The following is an 11,700-nucleotide window of genomic DNA, read 5'->3' as shown; positions in this document are numbered from 1 at the left end:
CGACTGGTCCACGTTGACAAAGATGCCCCATCCAAGCTCGTCCTTTCTTAGAAATTGTGGCATGAGATCCGTCATGCCCCGCTGAGAGGAGCGGTCACGCTTTACTTTAATGTGTTATCAGAAATCACACAATGGCAACTTCACATCTGACCCACATTTGTTAAACATGTATACTTGCTAACGCAGAAAACACGGATTTATAATCTCGAAGAAAACAAATGTTTTTGAAACAAATATACAAACTAACTCTTCAAAACAGAAACCAAAGGGCTAATTGTGCGTTTGACTACCTTCCAACCATCTATAATGATAATGCAAATTTCAGAAAATCAACTGATGGCAAGAATATTTGCATTTAAACAAATTGCAGTAGGTCAAACTACTCACCGTACTGTATTGGTTAAATGGGAAATATATATTAGAAGATCCACAGAGCATTTTGCAGTTTGCAATGTACTTAAAGTTCTGACAGAGTTGCTGGAAATTTTGAGAAACAGAACCTTAAATACAACAGAAAAGGAGGCAAATATCTTTTTGATATTTTGAAAGAATCGCATTATCTGGTCAACACCATGGAAACTAGTAAGTATTACTGGACTTCTTTTATTGTTAATAAAGTGTGATTATACTTGATCGGGTCAATGGGCTCATCAACTCATCTAGGAGAAGCAAATCTCTGCTGCCCTGCAGCCATACCCACTCATGGGGACAGCTTTGGGAGAAAACCCCGAGGGAAAAATCCAGAGCTGGAGTCCCTAAGGCAGTTCTATGTTGAGTTCAACACTGACTGGTAACTCCTGCGATGCCACTGGTGCCAAACTGTATCGGTCTCTGCCGTTCCTTTGGGTTCATCAGATGCATGGAGAGGGGGAGCCTGCCACATGGGCAACAATTTGCTCTCCATATCGCTTGCATATTGGCTTACGTATACATAGACAGTGAGGATGCAGCATCCAAAGCTGACTCAGTCCAACGGACAGCCTCTCTCTGTTTATGCTAAACACTTTGGAAATACATGCTGTGTTAGGTAATAGAAAAGACAAAGTTGCTTTTTTGCCTTTGCTATGTTTAATTCTGAATGCATTTGATGTTCATAATCCACATTAAAACATGTAGTTCACATTATGACAGATTGATTAATCAAGTACTTCTCCATTGATTTGGAACTAAGAGAAATCCGTCTAGATTAAACATTTAATCCCCGCCCTGAATTTAGGATGATTCAAGCCTCTGAATGGACAAAACAGTCCAAACTAAAGCAACACAACTGTGTCTTTACACAACTGTGGATCTTTGTTAAAGGCAGAATTGGCATTAACTATTGGGCAGAAGGCTGGAACTTATTCTCCATTTGCCAGATAGTCAGTTGATGTTTGGAAGATATTGGTGGGTCCCAAATGGGAAAATTCATACAAGATATCCCAGTAAGGAATGAACACTCCATACGGAAGACATGATGGGTGGAAAGTTGGCAACAAATGAAGAAGGCAACCATAAAATAATATTTCATATGAACAAAATGGTCTGTTATAATTATTGACAATATAAATATAAATATAGAGTGGATAACTTCACTCACCTCAATTCTGAATTTATTCTACAATTTCATTTTCAAGGACTCTATAATTCACATCACCATGTTCTCAGTATTATGTATTATTATTATTATTTGCACGGTTTGTCTACTTTTGCATATTGGTTGTTTGTCCGTCTTTGCTTGTGTGTAGTTTTTCATTGATTCTATTGTATCTCTTTGTTTTACTGTGAATGCCTGCAGGAAAATGAATCTCTAGGTAGTATATGGTGATATATATGTACAGTACTTTGAAAATAAATTTAGTTTGAAATGTGAACTTTAAGCAGATATAAAAACTTATTGGAAAAGTAAGCTCTTTTCTGATGAAGGGTCTTGGCTTGCAACATCAACTGTTTTCTCCCCATCATAGATGCTGCCTGACCTGCTGAGTTCCTCCAGCATTTTTTGTGTGTATTGCTATTAGAAAAGTAAGTTAGCTCAGTTTATCTAAGATCAGATATTCATATACTTCTTCTCATTGTTGTATGGTTGAGTTTAGAAATTACTGCAATGAAAAGTTTGTTTGTTGAAGGAAATGATTTCACTTGCTGTGTTGAAAATTATTTTGTAAGTATAATTTCTTGCAATTGCTGTACTGTAATGTGCACTGATCTAAAAGTGATGTGTGCCTGACAACTAAACCAAAGTTATCTATTTGGTAACAAGTGTTGTCTCAGTAAGGGGACATCCAGAGTCACTGCCTGTTTTTGCTCTATCCCCTCAGATGTGTTTTGCTATTTTATATCAATGTGGATTAAAATTAGTTTACCATTAATTTAAACCACTTAATTCAGGTAATCTGATAAATAACTGGCCATGTCATTTCTACATCCTTTGCATTTCAGAACCAGAGTCAGAATCAGGTTTATTATCACAGACATACGTTGTAAAATGTGTTGTTTTGCGGCAGCAGTACAGGGCAATAGATAAAATATACTACAAATTACAATATAAAAATATATAGACATAAATAATGCATGGGGTCCATTGTCTACTCAGAAATCTGATGGCAGAGGGGAAGAAGCTGTTCCTAATAATATTGAGTGTGTACCTTCAGGCTCCTGCACCTCCTGCCTGATGGTAGTAATGAGAAAAGTGTGTGTCCTGGGTGGTGGGGTCCTTCATGACGGACGCTGCCTTCTTGAGGCATCACCTTTGGAAGATGCAGTTGATGGTATGGAGGCTAGTGCCTATGATGGAGCTGGCTGAGTTTACAATCCTCTGCAGCTTTTTATGATCCTGTGCAGTGGCTCCCACCGTCCCAGACAGTGACACAACCTGTCAGAACACTCTCCATGGTACATCTGTACAGATTTGTGAGAGTCTTTGGTGACATATCAATTCAATAATGGGGTATTCAATTTTCTAACTGAAATGACTTTGAATTGGAATGCCACAAGTCTTTTTCATTTAGGTCAAAGAATTAATCGCCATATATCAAAATCCTCTTCATTGCCCCTGAACACTCTTCATCCTACCGTGCATTGCCACTTTATGCTTACACTCCACACCTCATACCTACACTGTTTTCCAATGCCCGACTGCTATCTAGAAGAGCTCCTCTTTGCCCACTTTATCATTTCCTGTCAGAGTCACCCTTATGTAGAGGTACTCCTGCACCTAGTGTCACTTTATGGACATACAATCAGTTTCTGTGTATAAGTTAATTTTATGTATATATGGCTACACTCACATTGTGTTTTATAGGATTGCTTTTTTATTGCAGGTTTTTAATTTTTTTATTTTCACTTAATGTGTTTTTTTATGCTGCATCAGATCCAGAGAAACAATGAGTTCATTCTCTTTTACATGTGTGTACTGAAGAATGACTATAAAATGACAATTACATGGTCACAGGGGGAACCCCTCCACCCCCCCCATGCACAAGCAGCAGAAGCATTGGCCCCCCCCCACTTGTGCCAGCAAAGCACAGACCCCCCCTCCCCTCCCCACCGTGCAAGCAACAGCAAAAGTCCCCAAAGAGACCTTGATCTAGAGTCCATCAAAACTACAGTCCATAACCCAGTATTTCGGTATCCCAGACAGACTCTCTCTCTCCTTCCATCGTGAGAGGGAGAGGTCACTGCTGCAACAAGGAGAGTGGAGACCAGCAGCTTACTGTTCCGATGTTACAATCTTCCACGTTGCTCTTCTCGCCCTCCCCCACTCTGTCTCTCTCTCTCTCTCTCTCTCTCTCACACACACACACACACACACACACTCACACACACACACACACACACACACACACACACACACACACACACACACACACACACACACACACACACACACACACACACTCACACACACACACTCACTCACACTCTTCCCTTTCTCTCTTTATCTATCGCTGGGGACTGTCTGAGATTGAAACAGACTCATGATCAGATGCAAGATTACATGATCTTGTATTTGTCATGTATCTGACCACGAGAAGAGCTCCAGACTACTCTATCCCCAACACTGCCCACTAAACACTGGTGCATTTGGCAGGGCTGCTGCCTCACAACCTCAGTGTTCTGGGTTCAGTTCTGACCTCTGACCATGTCTGTGTGGAATTTGCATATTCTGCTTGGGTTCATGCAAGTTTTCTTCAATTCCCACACTGACTGTAACGAGTTTGTACGTTCTCCCTGTGATAGTGTGGCTTTCCTCTGGGTGCTGTCGTTTCTTCCCACAGTCCAAAAGATGTATGGGTTAGGGTTAGTAAGTTTTGAGTAAGCTATAAGACCAAAGGACCATAAGATATAGGAGCAGAATTAGGCCATTTGGCCCATTGAGTCTGTTGTTGGCACTGGAAGCATGGTGATACTTGCGGGCCACCCCCAGCATATCTCAGACCGTGTTGGTCATTGTTGCAAACAATGAATTTCACTGCATGTTTTGATGTTTCCATGTACATGTGGCAAATAAAGTGATCGCTGGACATAAAGACCTGTTTCTGTCTTGTGTAACTTTGCTCAACTTTACCCTGCATCAGCTCCTCTACTACTGATCTCTCACCTATGACTTTGCTTGTTCTTGAAGACTATTCAGATTCAGATTTATAGAAAGATAGAAACATAGAAAACCTACAGCACAATACAGGCCTTTTGGCCCACAAAGTTGTGCCTACCTTAGAAATTACCTAGGGTTACCCATAGCCCTCTATTTTTCAAAGCTCCATGTACCTATCCAAAAGTCTCTTAAAAGACCCTATCGTATCTGTCTTCACCACCATTGCCGGCAGCCCATTCCACGCACTCACCACTCTCTGCGTAAAAAACTTACCCCTGACATCTCCTCTGTACCCACTTCCAAGCACCTTAAATCTGTGCCCTCTCGTGCTAGCCATTTCAGCCCTGGGAAAAAGCCTCTGACGATCCACACGATCAATGCCTCTCATCATCTTGTTCACCTCTATCAGGTCACCTCTCACCCTCCATCGCTCCAAGGAGAAAAGGCCGAGTTCACTCAACCTATTCTCATAAGACATGCTCCCCAATCCAGCCAACATCCTTGTAAATCTCCTCTGCACCATTTCTATGGCTTCCACATCCCTCCTGCAGTGAGGTGACCAGAACTGAGCACAGTACTCCAAGTGGGGTCTGACAGTGGCAACATAGCATGCCCACCATGCTTGGCAAAACACACCAAACACAACAACACAGAACACAAGTGGCAAAACAACAACAGCAAAACAAACTCGGTTCCTCCCTCCCACACACCCACCCCTATACAAACACAGTGCTTTAACCCCAGGACAGATCATCTTCTTTGGCCTCCAGCCTCCAAAGGACTTGTGGATTTCAAGATTCTGACAGTCCCATATTCCACCTTTCATAGATCTGAGCTCATCCAAACTGTGCCTTGGCTTCAACTTCCCCATTTATTCACCTGCTCCATGCCCACTGACACACGTTAGCTCACAGTGCCTCAGCTGCAGGATTCACACACTGTTTCAGAACTTTCCACGGTCTCATGCATCCTCTCTGAGGTGTTGTAAGGAAGGCGTTTCAATAGCCTCTTCCAATATCCAGGAAGCTGGAGATACTCAGTACTTACTTCTTGCTTTGCTTTCGATTCTTGGGTACGTCACCAAAGACTAGCAAATTTCTACAGAAGTACAGTTAGAGAGCATCAGCATCTGGTGTGGAGGCTGTAATCTCAGCCAGCTCTATCATGGGCACTCGCCTCCCAACATCAAGGCCGTCTTCAAAAATGGGGCATCCATCATTAAGGACCCCCATCACTCAGGACATGCCCTGTTTTCACTGCTACCGTCAGGAACGAGGTACAGGAGCTTAAAGGTTCAACATTTTAGGAACAGCTTCTTCCTCGCCGCCATCTGATTGCCCATGAACCCAAACACACAACGTCACTATTTGGCTCTCATTTTGCACTAGTTATTTTATATTTATATAAGATAACTACTTTATATATATTTATTACCAGTTAATCATTATATATATATTTCTTATTGTAATTTATTTTATTATTATCTATTGCAATGTACTGCTGCAAAACAACAAATTTCTCAACATATGACGGTGATAATAAACCTGTTTCTGATTCTGATTCTGACCAAGTTCATCATGAAGGTCTTAAGAACTTCCCATCTGAAACGTTGATCTCTCTTTCCTCCATTGGAACTGACCTCTCTGACCAAACAGATGTAGAATCTCATTTTTTTTACAGTGTCTGTTGGGATATTTTATATTTAAAACATAGTGCTGTTTCTGACAGAAAAGAGTTTATTTGAATCGTTTTTGGAAATGTCATTCATGATTAAGTGAAAGAAAAGTTTATTCTGATCAAAGCCTTTATCTACATAAGAGCGGTTCAGCTGAGCAAACTCTGTTAACAAAGTCTGCCCTTATACCTGTCGTATGTAGTCAGGATCCAAGTGAAACAGAAAATAATGGAAACGCTCAGGAAGCAGCTGCCGAGGGAAAAATGGACTTAGATTTAAATGTAGAAATAGAACACGGTAACAGGCTTTTTATTTCTTTCTTTATTTATTTGCAGATACAGCGTGGGGTCGGCCTTTCTGGTCCTTTGAGCCACTCAGCCCAGTGATCCCTGAACCTAATCATGGGACAATTTCCAATGACCAGTTAGCCATCAGGCAGTTGGGGCTTGTCAGCCATGTTTGGCAGCTCAGCTAGGAGAGGGAGAACTCTGATCTCCAACTTCCTGCTGCCTTGTGGCTATACCCACTCATGGGGAAGTCTTTGAGAGTAAACCTCAAGGAAAAATCCAGAGCTGGAGTCCCTAAGGCAGTTCTACATTGAGTTCCACACTGACTGGCATCTCCTGTGATGCTGCTGGTAGCAAACTGTATCAGTCTCTGCCGTTTCTTTGGATTCATCAGATGTGTGGAGAGGGGCAGCTTGCTATGTGGGCAACAGCTTGCTCTCCATATTGTACTGCCCAGGCTTGCAAATCCATGGCACCTATAGAGTGAATGCTTCAGATAGATAACCTTTCCTCAGAAAAGCCAAAAGGCACACAAGGGATGGCTCTGAGGTAGGATGGGGGCCAGGAGAGATTGAATGAAATGTTACTCAGCTAGTCAGGTGGCAATTTGTGTGGAGTACCTGGAAGAGAAATGCAAGCGAATTGATCATAACCTACAAGCAAAATATTTTAGAAGCAATATTTCTTTAATTGATTTGTAAATGTCAGTCTATTGTAGAGCATTTCCATTACTGGGTGTACTTAAATACTTTTCTTGTAATTTACTAATTGCCTCTTGTTTCTTTATTTACTCCAATCCCATACCAACTCTTCCCATCCTCTTTTGATTTTCAAACTGCGTTTCTGTGCTCTGAACCTTGAGTGCAGTAGACTCATGCTTATAAACACATGAGGTTCTGCAGGTGCTGGAAATCCAGAACAACACGCACAAAATGCTGGAGGAACTCAGCAGGTCGGGCAGCATCAACGGAGGGGAGTAAAGAGCCAATGAAGGGTCTTGGCCAGAAGCAACTCTATAGATGTTGCATGACCTGCTAAGTTCCTCCAGCATTTTGTGTGCGTTGCTCTGCTGGTAGAGTGATAGGGACATAGTGGAAGTTAAGGCACAATTTGGATGAGCTGAGGTCTATGAAGGTAGAAGATGGGAGTGTCAGAGTCATAGAGCACTACAGCGCAGAAACAGGCCCTTCAGCCCATCTAAATATGCTGAACTATTATTCTGCTCATTCCCATTGACCTGTACCTGGACCATAACCCTCCATACTCCTCCCATCCATGTACTTAACCAAACTTCTCTTAAATGTTGCTATCAACCACTTCTGTTGGCAGTTCCACTTAAATATTTCACCTTTTGCACTTAACCTGTGACCTTTAGTTCTAGTCTTAGAATAGCCATCAAGAAGAAACAAAGAAATGGATGAGGGATCAGTAGCAGACAAGCAGAGGCGAGGTAAAGGTGAGCAACATTGCACAGACTTTTAGATCCACTGAGTGCTCAGCAAACATCAACCATGGTGAGGAACCAGGAGCTGAAGGTGTGAAATGAATTTAATCAAACACTGACTCTTCAGGGTAGCATGAGGTAAAATAATTGGAATCACCATCACATTTATTATCACTGACATATGTCGTTTTGTGGTAGCAGGACAGAGCAATACATAAAAACAAAATTACCCTATATTACAATAAAAATCAATAACTAGTGCAAAAAGAGAGCTAAATCATGAGGTAGTGTTCATGGGTTAATGGACCATTCAGAAATCTGATGGAGGTGGCAAAGAAGCTGTTTCTAAATTGTTGTGTTTAACCATGAAAGATACAAGATGTCACCACCCAGGACATGCCCTCTTCTCATTGCCATCATCAAGGAGGAGGGACAGGAGTCTGAAGACATGCACTCAATGATTCAGAAACAGCTTCTCACCCTCCATCAGATTTCTGAATGGTCTATGAATGTGTGAAGCCTATTTCATTAAATCGGAAAGAATGCAGAAAACATTATGAGGATGTTGCCAGGACTAGAGGGTTACTCAAAACTAGGTCTTTATTCCTTGCAGTGTAAGATAATGAGGAGTAGCCTTAAATTGTGAGAAACGTAGATAAACATAGAAACATAGAAAATAGGTGCAGGAGTAGGCCATTCGGCCCTTCGAGCCTGCACTGCCATTTATTATGATCATGGCTGATCATCCAACTCAGAACCCTGCCCCAGCCTTCCCTCCATACCCCCTGATCCCCGTAGCCACAAGGGCCATATCTAACTCCCTCTTAAATATAGCCAATGAACTGGCCTCAACTGTTTCCTGTGGCAGAGAGTTGCACAGATTCACCACTCTCTGTGTGAAGAAGTTTTTCCTAATCTCGGTCCTAAAAGGCCTCCCCCTTATCCTCAAACTGTGACCCCTCGTCGTATAAAGTCGATAGTACAGTCTTTTCTCCAGGGTAGGGGAGCATAGGTTTAGGGTGAGAGGGGAAAGATTTAAAAAGGACCTGAGGGGCAAGGTTTTCATACGGAGAGTGATGTGTAGATGCAATGAGCTGCGAGAGGAAGTGGTTGAGACAGGTACAATAGTATTGTTTAATAAGCATGTGATCAGGTGCATGGAGGGACATGGCTTAGAGGAATATGGGCCGAATGCAGGAAATCGGACGTAGTAATTGGCATGGACTGGTTGTATTGAAGATCCTGTATCTGCTCTGTAACTCTATAGCAACAAAATGAAAATATTACAGATGATATACAATTGAAATAAGAACAAAAACTGCACAGCAGGTTGGGCAGCATCTGTGGAGATTTTCTCTCCATTTAGAAAGTAGTCAATTCTTTCATTTCTCCTACCAAAGTGCATGACCATATACTCCCTGACACATTATTCCATCTGCCATTTTTTGCCCATTTTCCAAATATTCCGAAGTCCTTCTGTAGCCTCTCTACTTCCTCAAAACTACCTGCTCCTTCACCTATCTTCATTAAGGTGGAGCTGTGTTCTTTCCTTGGCTTTTCAATGTTTTCACCTGATTCAGAGAGTGATTAACAAAAGGACTGCGAAACAAAGTCATACTGCGATCTGGGCTGCATTGGCCTAAAGGATAGAGTTTCAACCAATTTTTAAAAATGAAAGAAATAAATATTTGAAATCAAAACGTTTTTGGGAACATGGGGAAAGATTAATTTGACAGATTTTTCATAGCAAAATTTGATAGGAGAATTATCTGGAACAGAGAGGATTAGTGTGCAAATAAAAAGAGAAAAAGAGATGGTAAATTTGGTTAAAATCTACAGACAGATGTATAAATGTTAGTTAGCTTTTTTTTGACATCTTTTAGGTATAAACTTTGCTGGGGTAGCCATCAGCAGCACAGTCTGGAGGTTGGGCAGGACCCCTTCCTGGACGATAATGACCCCAGTCAGAAGCTTGAGAGCTCCTCATCAGTGCAGGTGGTGAGCTGTAGGTGGTGGGGCTAATTCTGGTCTTCTTGTCACAGGCTGTGTCGCCTGCCAGTTTCAGGATTTCAGTGTCAGGTACTCCAGGACTGCCAGTAGGTAGACAGGAGCACCAGTGCCAATCTGCTCAGCAATAGTGACTCATCTGTAAGAGCTGATGGAATCAACCCACTGGGAACTGCAAACCATCGTCTTGGCTTTGTCACGTCCTTTTCCTCTGGTTTTACCTTGCCCAGACATCTTCCCAATGCTCTTCAACAATGTTAAATGTCGCAGCATCTTGACCTGAAACATTGACAATTCCTTTCCTCCCACAGATCCTGCTCAAGCTGGTTGTTTGTTACTCCAGATTCCAGTATCTGTGGTCTCTTGTTTTTATAGTGTTACGTACCCCGTAACTGGGTTGCCAAACCAGCAGAAATGGATCACTCAGTTGGAGTCTGGAGTACTAGAACTAAGAAAGTTTTATTAAAGAAACAAGCAACACAGTAATCGAAAGGATAATAAATGCAACAGTTCAGCAATGATAAACACACATGTGCACAGAATTAAGATAACAGCATCAATCAAGCTCTATCGTTGTCTAGGGGTAAATGACCAAATTTAAAAGTGACTCAAAGTTCAGTCCAGTTTAGTAGTTCAGTTCGCAGTAATCGTTGCCCTGGCGATGGACAACGTGGGGGGAAGAGAGAGATAGAACAGGAACAACTGATCATTCAGAACGGCTTCACTCACAGACCGGCGAGATAGCTCACAAGCAACTTTTGGGCGGGTCCTTGGTGATATCACCTGAGGTCACCGACTGTGACCCCTCCTCCAGATGCGGTCGATCCTCTGCAGTGAACCCGGCACCCAGGCAAGGGCGGACACACACCGGGTTCCCGCTGATCGTACCTTTCCACCCTGTGCGTTGTCTGATACTTCTCACCCACTCGTGAGAGGCGCACCACTTCCAGGGTCTCGTTACCTCGGGTGGCGTGTGTGTCTGTCTTAGCGAACCTGTCCCTTTTTATCCCCCTGCTGGGGTATCGCCTGTCCATCACTTCAAACAGTTCAAGGTTCAAAGGGGGAGCCGCTCCAGACAGCTCTCTCTCTCCCACGTCCCTTCATTACACATCTCCAGACGCTGCTCCATTGTTCCTTATCTCTCCTTCCCCTGAGGGCAGGTGGCAGACCAACTGCTGATGCCACTGATGCTAGCCCAGGCCAGCAAACATCTTAATTTTATGTGTATTCTCGTCACAATAGGTATAAAAGTTAGGAATTTATCACAGGTTAATTACCCAACTGTCAGATCAACTGGTGAGATCGTGCTTAGCAGAGATTTTAGGCCATTTGACATTTGTGTTGGATATCATAAAACTTCAGGCTCTGAATTAAGAAAAGCATTTAAGCTTTGAACCTTCTGGGAGTGAGGGAAATCAAATTTTGTATCCTGTTCTTCCAAAAGGAAGATAGCATTTTGTCTGCTAATTTAAAGATCAGACAGCTGTATTATAGAACTTACGTACAAAAGTCTGCAGTTGTGTTAGCTTGACCCATCGTGGTAGAAATCAAAGTCCAAACTTTGCTGAAAATATATGCAGTGTCTGTAAAAATATATCTGCTATATTTTTAGCAGTTGGTACTTAACCTCTCTTATTTAAAAAAAAACAAAATGTAGGTTCTTTTTGCTAGTGAAGTGTTGTTAAAATAATATCAAAACGTATTTATTATC

General features: G+C 42.1%; 1 protein-coding gene across 1 annotated transcript in view; it reads left to right on the top strand.

The window, feature by feature from the left end:
- The first annotated feature begins 506 nt into the window (after positions 1-506).
- The window catches only part of pou2af2 (POU class 2 homeobox associating factor 2), an 89,101-nt gene continuing 77,907 nt past the window's right edge, over positions 507-11,700 (top strand). Inside the window, exon 1 of the mRNA XM_063038403.1 lies at positions 507-582. The gene's annotated coding sequence lies outside the window, so the exon portion shown is untranslated. The remainder of the gene's footprint in view (positions 583-11,700) is intronic.

Source organism: Mobula hypostoma, chromosome X2, assembly GCF_963921235.1.
Source record: "Mobula hypostoma chromosome X2, sMobHyp1.1, whole genome shotgun sequence".
NCBI classification, from domain to species: domain Eukaryota; kingdom Metazoa; phylum Chordata; class Chondrichthyes; order Myliobatiformes; family Myliobatidae; genus Mobula; species Mobula hypostoma.
This window is presented reverse-complemented; position numbering and strand designations above follow the sequence as displayed.